The 18,217-nt window shown below is 34.1% G+C and overlaps 1 non-coding gene across 1 annotated transcript; it reads right to left on the bottom strand.

Moving 5' to 3' along the window:
- Positions 1-8,877: 8,877 nt before the first annotated feature.
- On the bottom strand, positions 8,878-8,986 carry LOC127747160 (small nucleolar RNA R71). Its single transcript, XR_008008964.1, has one exon. It is a non-coding gene; the product is annotated as a small nucleolar RNA R71 (small nucleolar RNA).
- Between the last annotated feature and the right edge of the window lie 9,231 nt (positions 8,987-18,217).

The raw sequence follows: 18,217 nt of genomic DNA, 5'->3' as shown, positions 1-18,217 counted from the left end.
CGTTATTTTTGGCACAATTTGGGGAAAGTGGTAGGGCACTTTTCCTTAAAACGTTATCCCCTGAGTATACCTCTAAGAGAAGGTGGTAGAAAACTCTCCCTCGAAATTTATTTCTCTTGGAGATGCACAAAAGAGAGAGTAATCCGAGAGTTGCAATCGGATCTGTGTCGGGTCTAGCAATATAACCGACATGTGAACTCATGGCCAATAAGACAGGCTTGCATCATATGTATCTATTTGCTATTGTTTAAGTGTGTATAATGTTTTTTGGCTTGCCTAACTGAATATTTTTGTTAATTGTTAATTGTGATAGTTGTTATACATGCTTTCTATTTGTGTTTGTCTTGTAATGCTTATTAGTTGTGTTTGCTACTGTTGAACAAAATGCTAAGATAAATACTGGATTGAACTATTGAGGTATTGGAGATGGATGATAATATATTAAAAATTATTGAGCTTAGAGGTAGATATGGAACTGAGACTTAATAACTTAACCCTGTTCGAATTAGTTAAAACCCTAGTCTAGAATTTTTGTGGAAATGGAGATTAAGATTGCCTAGTGGGTTCGTATCTCTTTATATAGTCTCTATTTGGAACTATTATCACACTGGGAACTTTCAAGTTCTCACTCGTTGTGAAAATTTCTATTGTTTAGATACAGGTCGTGATGCACCTCGCTGACCGTGTAGGATTCTGTTGGTGGAAGCGAAGAAGACTTATCTCTTTTTGAGATTTATTTTGTACTTAGTATTATTCTCCGCTTTTGAGCATGTTATTTTATATTCCTCTTAAAGGTTCTATTTTGGAGAAACAAGATATTATTTTGTACACTTTTAATTTGTAATATTCTAGCTAGCCTTTTTTTCGTAGGTCGAGATTAGTACTTATTATGCATTTTTATCTTGGATCTTATGTATATCTATATATATATCTCTTTTGTTTCTATAATCAGTGCTTCTTATCTTTAACGCTTCAAGTGTGATAATAGTTGTCGCTTTGGTTTATTTTTTCCTCACAAGCTCTTAGTTAAATTATATTTCTTCAAATTACTATGAATGTAATTTTGCTTTTAGGTGTCGTAATGCCTCACCACCTCTGATTTATGACTATGGCGTAAGGTTTTGTGTGGTAGGGTGTTAAATTCTTAGTTTAATTTAATTTAGGTTTAGAATTTTAGTTTTAAATTTTGAATCAATTTTATGGTTGGTTCAATTTAGTTTTTTTTTTTGTGATTTAGGTTATTATGATATGTTAGATTTAAGGTATTAGATTTTAAGTTGTTTGGATATTTTCCTAAAAATGTTGCGAATTGCTGCTGCTAGGGTACTGTACTTGTTAATTGATGTTAACAAAATGCTTGGTTTTGCTACTTGATGTGTTTCATGATTTTGAATGCCAAGTGTTTGTTAAAATCCCTTAAAGAGCTCTTAATAAAAATTTTGTTATTATGCATTTATGATTGAATGTGATGTGTTTTTAATTTTTTAAATGATTGAGGCTTTGTCCAATAGTACAAGATTAATAAAATTGGCCTTATGTAACTTAATTATGTCAAGTTTGTATGTTTAATTGTTTGTAGCCACCATGTGATTTACATTAGTTGATTATGTTAAGCATACTGAATAGTGTTGATGGTGGATTGCTTGAGATGCTACTATTTGTAATAATTGAGTTTTTGGTGTGTATGTCGTAATATAATGCCATATTGGTTTAATTTTTGATAATTGATTTTGTAATAATTGTTTTGTGAGCTACGTGTTTTCCGGAATGCTCTTTGCAGACTTGACTATAAGCAGAAGTGTCAGAAGTCCTACATGCAGAGACTGGAGGCTGCAACTGAGCGATCTTAGCATACTGGACACGACGACAAAAACTCCGATGCATTAGAAGTTGATCCTGACACTATTTGGCGCGAAACTGCATTTAAGCCATATAAGAATCGTGTCTACAGGTTGGGATAGTTTTTTTCCGACAACCTCCGCACCTCCACATTGAGACCTTCATCCGCCTCTGCCACCAGTTGGCCCATCGATCCCGAGGACAGCGTCGATTTGAGAGAGCAGGTGTTGGAGCCCACTCGAAGCCTTCACCAATAGACTCAGCAGCTGCAGGAGTCTAAGGAGAGGTATCATGCGTCCTTACATGCGTGTTAAACACGGATTCCCTCAGGCTGGAGTGGAGGCGAGAGTTGGAGCAGCTTCAGCGGGTACAGCAACAGATGGCGGTGTACTAAGATGTGATGCACACCAGTGGCAGCGGTGCTGATGGAGGGACACCGATATCACCGACTAGTCTATCGTCTCAGTAGAACCAACTGAGGGATGACGACGATGATGACTGTTAGGATCTTTTGTGATTAGAGTTTTGTTCTATATTGTTTCATTGTATTTTATATATTTATTTGACTTTTCATTTTATTTGTATACTTAAGACTTAATTTACCATATTCGGTTCCTATTATTTTGAATTTCACTACTAATTGTATAAAAAACAAATTTAAATTAAAAATTTTAAAAAAATTGACCACTAATTGTGTTTATTTTTTTAAAATTGAATTTACTGTGGGACAAATCCAACGGTAATTAAGCGGGAAAGAAAATAGTGAAGCACCAAAATTACCAATAGAAATTTCCGTCGGTAATTAAATGGTTTTTAGGTAAAAAATTCATCACAGAATCCGATGGTAACTACCGGCAAGGTTTCTACTGTTGGATTGATTCCGATAGAAAATCTACCGATAAATATATTTTCCAGTGAATTATTTTCGTTATTCGGTTGGTAAATCCAACGTTATTCAACATTTTTCTTATAATGGTGTATATATTAAAATAAAAAATTATAAACATTCTATTGATAATAATAGTTAAACCTTTTGATTTATTTACATAATTTTAGACTATTAACAAAAAATATTTTGTACAACAGAAACTCTAACTCTAGAAATGGTAATATGTTAAAAGAGATAATAACAACTTATCGAGTCGAATCAATTAACGTATTTGTTGTAAGACCCATAATTTTTAAAAAGTTATTACGAACCAATTTCAAATTACATATATTTATTTGCAGTTTTAAGTTCATAAATTATTTTACTGAAGATAATTAAAAATAGTTTTGATTAATTGGATTTGAAATAAATTAAGATTTTTATCCAAATTCTATAATTTTGGATTATTTTTCTATTTGCTATTTAAAGTCTTAGAAATTCAATAATAATAATGTTTGAAAATTTAAATTATAATTTTATCTAATTTTATAATTATTGAATTAATTCCTATATTTAAATTATAGAATTAGTAGTTGTAGAATAATAAGATTTTTATATGATAATATATTTATAATTAAATACTTTATGTTTGTTAATAAAGAAAATTAATTATATTGTATTATATTTTCAATTAGAGTATTTGAGTGAAAATCAAATAACAATTTGATACAACAAATAATATTTTAAAAGTAATTTTAAGGATTCAATTAGTTTTCAAATTAAACACCAAAATCCCCAATTCCAAATACAAACCCTAACCCTAATTAACACACATTTTCCCCTTTTCTAAGTGAACTCTAGCCACCCACACTCATCACCAACACACATATACATACACTACCCACACACTCAGCACGCACAAACAAGACACTCTTCCTCACCAAAACAAACACACAGACACGGTTCTTTTTAGAGGGAAGAAAGAAAGAAAAGAAAGAAAGGGATGAGAGGAGAGGGGAGCTGCGAGAAAGGGAGATGGGGGAAGAGAGGGAGACGGCGCCAGTGGGAATCACTGCCACCGTCGTCGCCGCTGTGCCATCAAGAGGAAGATCCGAGAGAGAGAGCACGCGGAGTAAGGGAGCAGAGAAGTCGCGCCACCACTACACCATGCCTCGTCACCACCGCCGCACCGTGCTCCACGCCGTCTCTGCCACTATTCCATCACGAGAGAAGAACACGCGAAGGAGGGAATAGAACTGTGAGAGAGCTCAGCCACGGGGCGAGGAGATGCATTCCTGACCCGTCACTGAGTGGTCCCCAGAAGTGGATTTTAACACGAAAACACTGTTTTACCCTTCTTATGTAATCCTTAGTCATTAGTTTAGTATTTAAGGGATATTTTACATAATCTTAACGGACCTTTTGGAGACTTTACATCATATTTTTGTTTATCATTGTATTTTCTGTCAGTATGAGATTCTAAACCTCCTAGGTTGAAGGGAGGAGCCCTGTTGAGTTTTTTGGATTAATAAAAGTACTACTATTCTTTCTCAATTCGTGTTTGATTCTCTTTTATAAGATGTATCAGATGGTGTGGAAGACGATTCAACACAAAACTCACCGGCAAGTGTACCGGGTCACATCAAGTAGTAATAACTCACTCAGAGTGAGGTCGATCCCATAGGGATTGAAGGATTGATCAATTTTAGTTTAGTGATTAATTTAGTCTAGCAAACAAGAGTTGATTTGAGTGATTTGTAATTGACAGAAGCTAAATTGCATGAATTGTAAAAGTAGAGGGGGAGAATTGTAGTAAATTAAAGAAACAGAAAGTAAAAGTGTTGAATCTTAAAGAACAAGTAAAGTAAATAACAGAAACTTAGAGTGTAAGAAATGTTAATTGCTTAAATGATAAAGGGATCAGGGAGTTGGGATTTGCAGAAATTTAACAAGGAAAAGTAAATTGCAACAAGCATAAGAGTAGAGGATGACTTGAATTGAAATAGATCTCAAACAGAAAAATAAATTAGCTTGAAGAAGCATTCAACAGATGAACTAAAAGGAATATGCAAGATCTCAGGGGTCAAGAGACTAGAAAACCAAGTCTAGATCTCACTGCCTTCCTTGATCCAACTCAAAGAACAATTGAAAATAAATTAAAGATCAAAACAGTAAAGAAACTTGAATTCAAATCACCAAATCTTAAATTATGCAAAGAAACGAACAAAGGGATCTCAAGGTGAGATTGAGACAGAATTTCCTCAATTCTCAACACCCAAGACTCAAGCTAAGTGTGCCTAAAAAGAAAAAATAAGAAAATCCAGAGGAAGAGAACTCAATTCTACTTCCCAATTCAAAGCTAAAGTTCAAAGAAAATGAAAACTCAAAACAAAAGTAAACTCCAAATTCAAAAAGTCTAAAAAATGATCAAAAGAAAAGTAAAAAAAAGGTCCTCTCTAAATCTAACTAACATCTATTTATACACTTCCTATTTTGGATTTCAAAATTTGGGTGGCCTTCTAAATTTGGTGAAGAAATGGATTTAATTTGAATTTTTGGTGAATTTTCTAACCCATGGGTGTTGCTCCCAGGGCTAGGCTCAGTTGCTTGTGAGAGCCGAGCTTTGGTTCTCTTTTTCCTTGCCAAATTGCGCGCACCCTATGCATCATGTGACAAAGAAGTAGCGCTCAGCTCTTGGCAAGAGCTGAGCTTGCTCCTTGTCCTTATTGAGGGCCACAGTTCGAATCCTTAGGAGTGCAAGTGCTGCCCATTTTTTTTGGCACATAAGTAGCGCCAAATGCCTTGCTTCCTTGATGCCCTTAGTTCGAATCCCATGGAGTGAAAACAAGCCAATTTTGGCTTATTTTTCTAGCAAAGTAGCGCTGCACCCTTCCCCTTTGGTCTTGAGTTCAAATCTTGGTGAGTGCATTGGCCAGCTTTTATTCCTTGATTTTTCTTGGAGAGTAGCCCGATAAAGCTCTTGGCAAGAGCTGAGCCTTGAAACTTTGCCTTGCTCCCTCCTTGATGTGTAGCGCTCGGTTCTTGTGGAGAGGCTAGCTCTTCCCTTGCTTGGCCTTTGGTCTTTGAAGTAAAGCTCTTCACAAGAGCTCTAGGCTCTTGGCAAGAGCTCTAGGCTCTTGCTCCTTGCAATGTGCCACGCTTTTCCTTTCCTTAGGCCACGCTTTCTCTCTTTCTTCATTTTCTTCACCTACAAGTAATCAAAAAAACCAATCAAAGTATCACCAAATTCATAAGGTTTAAAATTCATTTAAAAACCAATTAATTCAAGCTTAAACCTCATGATTTTGTGCCAATTAAAGGGTGGTTGGTTGATTCAAAGAAACCATGTAATTCCACTCCAAATTACTAACTTACAATGCAAGAAAGTGCATAAAAACAAATGAAACAAGTGAAATTTGCTTGAAAAGGTAGCATATGATGACTTGTCATCAGTATCTTCATTCTTCATCAATATGAATATGTTGAACTAGCATAAGATTATCACATTCTACATGGGTTCAAAGTGAATCTTTCATCGGATAATGATGAACCACCAGCTTGATTATACATCTCTTAGACGGCTAATACACGACTTCGTTGGGGACTTCTTGAGACACTAGTTGAGCCAAAGTATGGAGAGATTAGTGTCTATGTGGTAGAAGCTAGAACCCAAAGGCGTAGCATCCTCTGATCCGGAAGATTCGACCTTGTTTGTGGCGTTTTGAGTAGGATCATCAAAGAGAATGAACTGCAGGAGCTTCACCCTCAATCAGAATGGATCCGCACTAACCTTGGGGTTCAGATCTAGAGGAGTATTGGCAGCTGCTCAAACCAGCGTCAATCACATACAACCTGCCACAGAAGAAATTATTCACAATTGAAGAAGATAGTAATACCAGAGTTAATCCAGAAGGACAAAGCATCTCCAAGCCTTAACCATTGTCTTATTCTTATAATCAAACCTTGTAATTCCATCTTTATTCCTTTTATGGAATCACAAACATACCAACATCTTCTATCCGCCTGATTAAGATCCGCAAGACAACCATAGCTTGCTTTCAAAGCACAATCCTCGTGGGATCGACCCTAACTCCCTCAGGTATTACTTGGACGACCCAGTGCACTTGCTGGTTTAGTTGTACGAAGCGTGGGGATTCATGCACCAAGTTTTTGGCGCCGTTGCCGAGGATTGTTTGAGTTTGGACAACTGACGGATTATTTTGTTGCTTAGATTAGGTATTTTCTTTAATTTTGTTAGAGTCTTTTATTTTATCTTCTTTTCTTTTCTTTTTTTTTGAAAAAATAAAAAAAATTCAAAAACCTTTTCTTTTCTTTACTTAATCTTTGTTTTTGGTTTGAGTCTTTTGTTTGTGTTCTTGGTTGAATTTTCGAATTTCTTTGAGACTTTTTCAAAAAATGTTCAAAATTATTGTCTTTTGTTCGAGTCTTGTGTCAATCTTTAAGTTTGGTGTCTTCTTGAGTCTGTTTTTTATAATTTTCAAAAATCGTGTCTTTGGTTTTCAAAATCTTTAATTTTGGTGTCCCTTTGCATCTTCTTGTTTTTTTTTTTGAATTCTTTGAGTTTTGCTCTTGGTGTTTTTCTTGATCTTCAAAGTGTTCTTATTTTTCTTCTTGTTTTGATCTTAAAATTTTTAAAGTTTGGTGTCTCTTTGTGTTTTTCCTTCTAATTTTTGCATACTTGGTGTCATTAGATCTAAAAATTTTAAGTTTGGTGTCTTGTTGTTATTTTTCACTTTCTTCATTAAATTCAAAAATAAAAAAATCTTTTCTATCTTTAATTTAATTAATATTCAAAAATCTTAATTAAAAATTCAGATTTTAATTTCAAATTATTATCTTATCTTATCTTAATTTCAAATTTCAAAATCAAATCTTTTCAAAAATCATATCTTTTTCAAATCTACATCTTATCTTGTTTCAATTTCAAAATTAAAAAATAAAAAATTTCAAAATTCAAAATCCAAAATTCAAATTTTAAAATTCAGTTTCAAGTTTAAAATTTTAAAATTTTGAACTTCAAATTTCAAAATCAAATCTTTTTTAAAGTCAAATTTCAAATCTTTTTTAGAAACTAACTTTTTTATTTTGATTTCAAATCCTTTTAATTTAAAACTTATCTTTTCTTAACTTCCTTATATTATCTTTCTTACCTAACTTATCTTAACTTTAATTTAAAATCTTTTCTATCTTATCTTCTTTCAAAATTTTAAAATTAAATCTTTTTCAAATCTTTTCAATTCTTATCTTATCTTATTGACTTTTTCAAATATTTTTAAAATCAAATCTTTTCTAATCTTCTATCCTATCTTAAATTTAAATCTTTCTTAATTAGTTAGTTGTTTTCTCTTTTTTCTTTTTCAAAACTTCTGAACTAATTCTTCTCTGTCCTATTTTCAAAAATTCATCATTTAATTTTCAAATCTGTTTAATTAATTAACTTCTATTTTCGAATTTAATTAATAAACAAAATAAAAACAAAAATATTTTAATTCTTGTTTCTCTTTTTACTTCTAATATTTGAATTCTTCATCTCCTTCTTCTATCTTCATTCTTCTTTCTCTTCTTTCTTCACATCTCACAGGGAGTCCTCTGTTCTTGAACAAAGAGCTCCCATTCTTCTTCTCTCTTGTTTTTTTTTCATGTTTATGACCAGAAACATGGATAAAGAACCTTTCTTTAATTTTGATCATGAACCTGAGAGGACTTTAAGGAGGAGATTACAACAAGTTAAAGCATAGCACTCCTTGAGAAACCTTTCAGAAAAGTTTGAACAAGAAACTAAAGACATGGCCGAACCTAATCATGAAGGAGAGGCAAGAAAGGTTCTTGGTGCTTACACCAAGACTACCTCTGACTTCTATGGCAGAAGTATCTCTATACCCGCCATTGGAGTTAACAACTTTGAGCTAAAACCTCAACTGGTGACCATAGTTCAACAAAACTGCCAGTACCATGGACTTCCACAGGAAGATCCAAATGTCAAGACCAATGGAGTGTGTCCTGAGGTCTATAAGCTCATGATCTTTCCTTTTTCTATAAGAGACAGAGCTAGATTGTGGTTAGATTCTCAATCTAAAGAGAGTCTTAACACATGGGAGAAGGTGGTCAATGCATTCTTGACCAGGTTCTTCCCACCTCAAAAGTTGAGTAGACTTAGGTTGGAAGTTCAAACCTTTAGACAAAAAGATGGTGAATCCCTCTATGAAGCTTGGGAGAGATATAAGCAACTTATTAGAAGATGTCCTCCCAACATGATCTCAGACTGGACCACACTAGACATCTTCTATGATGGCCTTTCTGAGATATCTAAGATGTCATTGGATAACTCTGCTAGTGGATCATTCCACTAGAAGAAAACACATGAAGAGGCAAGAGAACTCATTGACATGGTTGCAAATAACTAGTTTATGTACACTTTTGAAAGAAACCCTATAAGTAATGGGGTACTTCAGAAGAAAGGAGTTCTTGAAGTTGATACTCTGAATACCATATTGGCTCAAAATAAGATCTTGACCCAGCAGGTCAATATGATCTCTCAGCATTTGACTGGAATGCAAACTGCATCTAGCAGCACTCAAGAAGCTTCTTCTAAGGTAGAAGCTTATGATCCTGACCAACCCACAATGGAAGAGGTGAATTACATGGGAGAACTCTATGGAAACATCAACAATCCTTCATGGAGGAATCATCCTAACATTTCATGGAAGGATCAACAGAAGCTTTAGCAAGGCTTCAACAACAATCAAGGTGGAAGAACCCAGAACAGGTTCAACAACAGACTACCATTCCCATCTTCTCAAGGGAATATGGAGACCCCTAAGTAGAACCTTTCTGACTTAGTTGCTATAATCTCCAACCTTTCTAAGATCACTCATAGTTTCATAACTGAAAAAAGGTCTTCCATCAAAAGAGTGCAAGGCCATCACCACTGAGGCTGAGGCTGAATCTAGAGAGATTGGGAAGGCACTGAATGCCAGTGAGGAAGATCTCACTGGGCGTTCAACACCTAAACTGGCTGATAGCCTAGCGTTGAACCCCAGTAAGGAAGCCCTCACTGGGCATTTAACGCCCATCTTGGCAGCAGAGTTGGCGTTGAACGCTAGCTAGGGAACACTGGCTGGGGGTTCAACACCCAAACAAGTAGGGACTCTAGCATTGAATGCCAGAGAGGAAGCCCTCACTAGGCGTTCAATGCTCAAACAGACAGGGAAGCTGATGTTGAACTCAAGCAAGGACAACCGTGTTGGGCGTTCAACGCCAAAGAAGGTAAGGAAACTAGTGTTTAATGCCAATAAAGGCACACATGATGGGCGTTCAATACCCAAAGAGCCACCAGAGCTGGCGTTGAATGCTAGTGATGGCACAACTCCCAAATGTTCCTTACCTACTAAAGTTATCCACATCCAAGAACTAAAGGAATCTAAGGCTCATGTAGAGAACATAGAGGTTCCTTTGCATGCACTCCTACAGTGCATGAGTTCTGATGACTACTCATCCTCTGATGAGGATGAGAATACTAGGGATGAGTAAGTTGCTCGGTACCTAGGAACTCTCATGAAACTGAATGCCAAGTTATTTGGTACAAAGCCTTTGGAGGAAGAACCTCCACTGCTTACCAAATAGCTAAATGCTTTGGCTCAGCAGGAGCATCCTCAAAAGCTTTTAGATCCTGGATGCTTCCTAATTCCTTGCACCATAGGCACCATGTCCTTCGAGAAGGCTCTGTGTGAGCTAGCGTCAAGTATAAACCTCATGCCATTCTCTGTAATCCTTAGTCATTAGTTTAGTATTTAAGAGATATTTTACATAATCTTAATGAACCTTTTGGAGACTTTACACCATATTTTCGTTTATCATTGTATTTTCTATCAGTATGAGTTTCTAAAACTCATAGGTGGAGAAGCATTGCTGTGTTTTATGGATTAATAAAAGTACTATTACTCTTTCTCAATTTGTGTTTGATTCTATATTCTAAGATGTAGCTTTGTTCTTCATCAATATGAATGAATTGAACTCGCATAAGGTTATCAAATTCTATATGGGTTCAGAGTGAGTCTTTCATCGGACAATGATGAACCACCAGCATAATTATACATCTCTTAGACGGCTAATCCACGACTTTGTTAGGGACTTCTCAAGACACCAGTTTAGCCGAAGTTTGGGGAGATTAGGGTCTCTGTGGTAGAGGCTAGAACCCAAAGGTGTAGCATCCTCTGATCTGGAAGATTCGACCTTGTTTGTGGCGTTTTGAGTAGGATCATCAAAGAGAATGAACTGCAGGAGCTTCACCTTCAATCAGAATGGATCCGCACTAACCTTGGGGCTTAGATTTAGAGGAGTATGGGTGGCTGCTCAAACCAGCATCAATCACATGCTGCCTGCCATAGAAGAAATCATTCACAATTGAAGAAGACAGTACGGCCAAAGTTAATCCAGAAGAACAAAGTATCTCCAAGCCTTAACCATCTTTTTATTCTTATAATCAAACCTTGTAATTCCATCTTTATTCCTTTTATGCAATCACAAACATACCAACATCTTCTATCCGCCTGACTAAGATCTGCAAGATAACCACAGCTTGTTTCAAACCACAATTCTCGTGGGATCGACTCTGACTCACTCAAGTATTACTTGTACTACCCAGTACACTAGCTGGTTCAGTTGTATGAAGCGTGGGGATTTGTGCACCACTGGCATTGCCTTTGTCAGAACCGCCACTGTCGCTGCCAACTTCCATCTCCGTCGAGGCAGGTTATGGATGAGAGGGAACGAAGCTACCTCTGCCGCCAGAGAACGCTCTGCCGGTAAGGGTTTCGAGTTTGGTCTTTGTTTCTTTTGAGATCCTGGAAGCTTTATTGTTGTAGCATGTTAGTTTCAGTTGCCGTCGCCAGAGTCTAGTCGCCGCTGCCGCTAAGCCAATTCAGAGACTACTGCTGCTTCATTTTGTTGGTTCAATAAGTTTTTCTGTTTCGAAAACCCCTGCATTAGTGTTCTGTTTCGTGTATTAAAGTCTTGCGATATTGATGTATTAGGAGTTGGTGACCGAGATTGCATGTTGTGTTTTAAAGCAGTTTATACTTTTGCGAAAGTGTGCAGTGCTGCGATTTGAAGATGCCGTTGAATTTTGGTCGAGACGAAAGGAATTCTGTGAGGCGTTTGGGTTATGATTTCAACTTATCGAGGTAGGGGCATTTTTCAGAAGACTAAAGTTTATATTTCGGAGTTGCCATATATAGATATTTATGTGAAAAATGTATTTCAGTGATTGTATAAGTTCTATGCATTGTTTGATTGTCTTGGATGGATATGCATGCTTGTCTGATTGGATTATTGTTTGGTTTTAAAAAATGGACTGCTTTTGAAGTGTTTCTTTAAAGTTATTTCTTCTAAAGTTTTGAAATCGAGTTTAATCCGTTAGAGGTTGATTTGAGCTTGAGTTAGTTTTCTTGAAATATGAGAATAGTATGCACCTTTGGATTCAGGGTGATTTTGATCTGATTTGGTTTTGAACTCGTTAAAGAGGGTTGCAGAATGGTTTGGTTGGGATCCAAAAAGGGTGGTAAAGTCCAAGTTCTAGGGAGGTGCTGCCGAATTTTCTATAAAATCTAAAACTTTGTTTGAAATATTATTTTGAAAGTTTGAATTTGAGAAATCGTATTATTTGATTTATTAAGGAAATAGTATGTTTCAAATTTAATTTAATTGAGAAAAACATATGTCTTGAGTTTAATTTATTCAGAAAAAGAATTACTTTACAATTTTAAATCACTTAAGAAAAGTACTATGTCCTAAGGACAATTTGATCTATAAAAAGAGTTTATGTTTTGAATTGGATTTAAGGAATTTGTTTAGAGGAGCTTTAATGAATTTACAAGAAAATGGACTTTGATTGTGTTTTATGATGTTTTTGGAAAAGGTTGAAAGAATTGGTTTTAAGAATGAAATTGTGATTGATTTTGGATTTTAACTTGGTTCAAAATTTTTAATTCACATGATTTGGTTTTGATTTGGCTTAGAAACTTCCTTTGAATAACTCAAATTAATGAAACAATGATTTTTGAGAATCTTTACTGAATTTATGGAAATGACGTCGGTTGTTTTTTCCCTAAAGTCTTGAGACCTTGCCATGAATTTTAATTAATAACTTTTGATTTTAAAGTGATTGAGCGAATGGTTTGAAAATGAATGATTTTGAGAAGTTCAGAAGAGATTTTGAATTTGGCAAGGTTTTGAAGTCGTTTGGGAGTTTTGGAAAGATGTTGCAAAAATTGGCTTTGTTAAGAAAGGAAATTGATTTGAGAAAAAGTGGTTCTTTAATATGTTTGTTATTTGAAAGTAAGTGGGCCAAGAATGATTAATGAAATAAGAATTTAAGCCTAATTGATTGTGGATATTATTGAGAATATAATGAGGGTTTCAGGCCTGGCAAGTATGGTGGTATAATCCTGCTTGCTCAGTGCGTAAACCGTTGTGCAGGGATGGTGGTTTTATCTCGCCTGCAGTGAGGATGGTGGTTTTATCCCACTCATGTATTGATAAATTGTTTAGCAAGGATGGTGGTGTGATCTTGCTTGCATATTGTTTTATGTAGGTAAGGATGGTGGTTTAATCCTGCTTACTGTAGAGGCAAAGACGGTGGTTTAATCCCGCTTGCGTGTTCCGAGAAAGGATGGTGGTTTAATCCCGCTTGTTTTTGGAACCTACGGATAAGGATGGTGGTTTAATCCTGCTTATCCGAGTCGGGTCTGGCAACATAACCGATGTATGAGCTCATGGTTAGTAGGACAGGCATGCATCATTTGCAGCTATGTGACATTGATTGGGTGTGTTTATTGTATATGTGGTTTGCCTATGTGAATAATTATGTTTAACTGCTAATTGCTATACTTGATGTAACTGCTTTGATTGTGTTTGAACCTTCTTACGTGTGTTTGTGACTGAAATTGGTTGAATTCATGGTGAATTGGCTGTGGATAGATTTGTTTGGGCCTAGGGCCGTGGTTGATTATGAGATGGACCAAAGGCCGTGTTTGTTTTGAGTTTTTGGTTTAGAAAATTATGAAAAACTAAACTGGTTTAGCATAGACTTAATGAACCTATGCTTGGAACAGCTTGGTTATTCATGCTGCCTAGGAAAAACTTTTAAAAAGGCTTTTGGATTTCTGAGAAATTAACATCTTCCTCATTTAGAAAGGATTTTGGATTTTGAATATTAAATCTTTGGTTTTGAAAAGATGCATAAGGCGGTTATTTAATCACTGTATTTTAAAAACAGTTTTATTTCACGTATCCTATTATAGTAATTCTCTTATCCCATAGTGAGAACCAGCAAGGACGATGTTCTCACTCCACTACAGGTCTTTTCTTTTTAGGTTATGGACGACAAAGTTTGGAAGAGCCTATTTTATTTCCTTTTCTGTTTTAAACGATGTTTGTGTCATATTAGTTACTTTTTCCCTTGCCTTTATCTTCACAAGTTTTATAAGAGGGATAAGATTCTGATTATGTAATGCTTGTAAAATTTATTAAGATGCATATATATATATATATCCTTTGTAAGTATTGAATTTTGTATGGATGTATGTTATCTATTAAAAGTCTTTTGAGCGGTAATATGATTAAAGTTTTAAACAGGCTCATATTTTAATATCAAATATTATAGGAGTCATCGTAAAACCCGAACTATCACAGTAGCACAGTCAGAAGTGTGACATTTTGATAGTTAGGGTGTTACATTATGGTATCAGAGCAGTCTTTCCTGTAGAGCCTGAAGAATGGACCAACTATGCTTCAATTGCATACTCTGAGCATCTATCATGTAGCAGGTCTTGTTTGGATAACGAGAATTAGAGCTTTATGTACACAACGATCTATTGATTGATGCCATTAGTCTGGCATTGCATAATTCTTGGTATTAAGTTTGGCGGGCTTAACATTAGTGAATTATGTATATGGAAGCACTAATAGGTTATCATACATGATATACGAGTTATAGAAAATGCGAATCGCGAGTTTTGGGAACAATAGAATCTATTCCTCGAGGTTACTCAGTTAGGTGTCTTGAGCTCTATGAATGTCATGCGACTTGTTCTCTCATAAGTTTACCTTGGAGTCCTCAATTGCTATTTCTTCGGGGAAGTAAATTGATGCTTCCCCAACCATATTCTTCTATTCATATGCTTCCTCATTTGATTCTAATCACATATGTCTGCTTAACGTCTTTAGTGTCTTTGCCTTTCTTTGTTTAAACTCTTTTCTTGATCCGTGTATTCTTTTGTATAACTTTAAACTTGTTTTGATGCAGTGTATTCCTTTAAGCTCTCATTCTGAGTTCTTTTTGAAGTTGTGATTTAATTTTTCTCTTACTTGACTATATTTACAACCATTATTCTTGAAGCGTTTATAAAATCATTTTTGACTCGATGTAACCTTCTCTATATAAAATTTTAAAATTTTTTTATGCAATTTGAAAACTATTTACTCCCAATACCTCGCCAGTTCTTTAACTGGCTTATGAAAATATACTTATTTTAAAAATACTACTTGATTTTCTAACAATTATATTGTAGTTTTTACAAATATCTTTATTTGATTATGTATTTAGATATTCTTCAAAGAAAGATTTTTGTCTCTTTCCAGTTGATTTTCGTTTAATAAACTTCACCTAATTTATTTTTAATTTGAGTTTGGTTTAGCATATTACATTATTTATACATTTGTTGTTCTTTTAAAAATATTAGACTCATATCTTTCCTTTTGAGAACGGACCAATTCCTTCTGAAGCTTTTCATTTCTATGGATGTCATACTTGATTCTATTTTTAATTATTCATTTACTTTTATGAACATCACCATTAATCTTAGTTTTTCTTCTCTTGTGAATCTCTTACTTGTCTTTCTTTAGTCAAAAGTTCTTTCTCAAGAATTTACAGTTGATGGAGTTGTCTTTCTTTGTAAGTTTTGTATTCTTTTGGATCAATTAAAATCTTGTTTGAACTCCCTTGATTTAAGATCCTTTCTCGTATGGCCTGATTTCTTTTTAATTACATCCTAATTTTCTTGAATGTTCTTCTGAGGTGGTGATTTCAATTATATTTTGGGAGTTTTGTTTTGAACCTTTTTAAAGAAGTTTTGAATTCTCTTTGAATAAATTCCAAACTAATTTTTTTTGTTGCTTGACTGTAACTGAAATCATTCTTCAAATTTTGATAAAGTTGTTTTGAAGTTGGCATGCACTATTTTAAATGAAGTTTTGAAAATCTTCCCTATTTAGCAAAAACCTGTCTGTTTGTAATGCACTACTTATTTTCTTTACTAGCTTATAAGCAAATTTTTACCTCAGATTTTCTTTTCTAAATAGAGTTTAACTTCTTCTTCCGTCTTTGCTATAATTTTTATATACGCTTGTTTGAATATGAACTTTGAAAATTTTTGAACAAGCATTTGATTTTCTTCCGAGTTTTATGATTACTTTTGGTTAAGTTGTGCACCTAACTATCTTTCTAAAATATTTGAGGAAATAATTTGCTTTTAGCCAAACTAGTGTTCATTTTCTTTTAGAACTCTATGTAATCTGTTTCAACATGGAATTGTATTAAAGTAATGCCACATTTATAGTATTGTTCTTTTACAAAATTTTGTTGTGCACCTTTTCTTTGAGAATGTGAAATCGTTTTTGAAAAAGTTTTCATTTTTTATGAGCAATGCATTCGAAAGTATTTTAATCCTACTTTTGAGTCTTGTAAGCTTTGTTTTTGGTTTTAGACATTCTTCTTTTGTAAATCTTATACTTCTTTAACTAAGCTTGATTTTGTTCAAACTACTGCACTACCTTTTCTTTTACCGTTTCGATTGGACTTATTTGATTCGGTTGTACGTTATTCTTGAGGTTGCCAAAGTGATTTTCTTTCCAGCACTCTTCATCACTTGTACATCCTTATTTACTTGTAGTTCCATCAATTCTTTCAAAACCCTTGCAGAGACTATCTTGTTACCTGTCCTTCTTTTTCAAAGTCCTATATTTTTCTGAATAAACTCGAGAATTGTTTTGATATCACGTGCGACCTTCATGCATAGTAGTGCGATGCGTTAGTTCTTTAAGATGTGGTATGTGGATATAGAAGGTGAAGCGGTAAGTTTACGACATTATGAGAAGTTGTGGGAGTTTTGTTCCTTACGAAAGAGTTTGCGGGCGTTAGGCTTGTGACCGGTTATGAGGTTGTAAAGTGTTTGATGGAGTTAGAAAGTTAAAGTTCTGAAGTGGGTAAGAGATCTGTGAGCGAACGTTTTACCCGTTGTTTAATTACCAGCTTGCTTTGTAGCCTTTTGCCACTTTAACTATAGCTTTGCTTTGTTAACACCTATCTTGTATCTTCTGCCTTACACCATATTTTATCCTTATATTTAAATCTTATAGTTATTCAGTATTTGAACATATATATATAATTTTTAAGGACAAAAATTTTTATAAGGTGGGTGGAATATAAGATTCAGAACTTTTCAAAAGTTATTACAAACTAATTTCAAATTATATATATTTATTTGCAGTTTTAAGTTCATAAATTATTTTACTGAAGATAATTAAAAATAGTTTTGATTAATTGGATTTGAAATAAATTAAGATTTTTATCCAAACTCTATAATTTTGGATTATTTTCCTATTTACTATTTAAAGTCTTAGAAATTCAATAATAATGATGTTGAAAAATTTAAATTAGAATTTTATCCAATTTTTTAATTATTGAATTAATTTTTATATTTAAATTATAGAATCAGTAGTTAGTAATTGTAGAATAATAAGATTTTTATATGATAATATCTTTATAATTAAATACTTTTATGTTTTGTTAATGTTGTTGTCATGGTTAGTTTTCTATTTCACTGAATATATGCACATACGTCAAGAAAAAATTGGGAAAGAGATAGCTATTTTCTTATCTGCGTCATTATCAGACGTAATATGCAAGCCTTCTGTGATCTCATTTGGTTAAAGGTAACTAACTCTTCATATTTTATTTTATTTTACCTTTTTTTCCCTTAACATAGTGATGGTTAAAGGTTAGTGATGAATTATCAACTTAATGACTTCAATTTTATGATAATATTTTTGGTTGCTAAGGAGAACAAGTGCTAATAAAAATGACTTATGCCATATTTTAAAATGTTTTTTAATGTTTTTATGATAATGTTTTTTTTATCATATTTATGAAGAAATGTTATTTTCAAAGAGTTTATCCTCGGTGATTCTTCTTATGCCATACAATCTTCCAGATTCATGCGTGCCCTTTTAATGTTTAAATTATGTTCTTAATATTTCGGCATTTTCTCCTTTACAATTGTCGTGGTTTCTCACTTATGAGCATTTAAAAATTTGAAGTAGCCTCCATACTAAACCATTTTGTTGTGGTTTTTCAAACTGTGTTAATTAGTTGCCTTTCTTGTTTGTTAATAAGGTTGCTTCACATGAGAGATTTTGACTTGTTGAGAACAA

Source organism: Arachis duranensis, chromosome 4, assembly GCF_000817695.3.
Source record: "Arachis duranensis cultivar V14167 chromosome 4, aradu.V14167.gnm2.J7QH, whole genome shotgun sequence".
Taxonomy (NCBI): Eukaryota; Viridiplantae; Streptophyta; class Magnoliopsida; order Fabales; family Fabaceae; genus Arachis; species Arachis duranensis.
The sequence above is the reverse complement of the archived record's forward strand: the minus strand, read 5'-3'. Positions and strand labels throughout refer to the sequence as shown.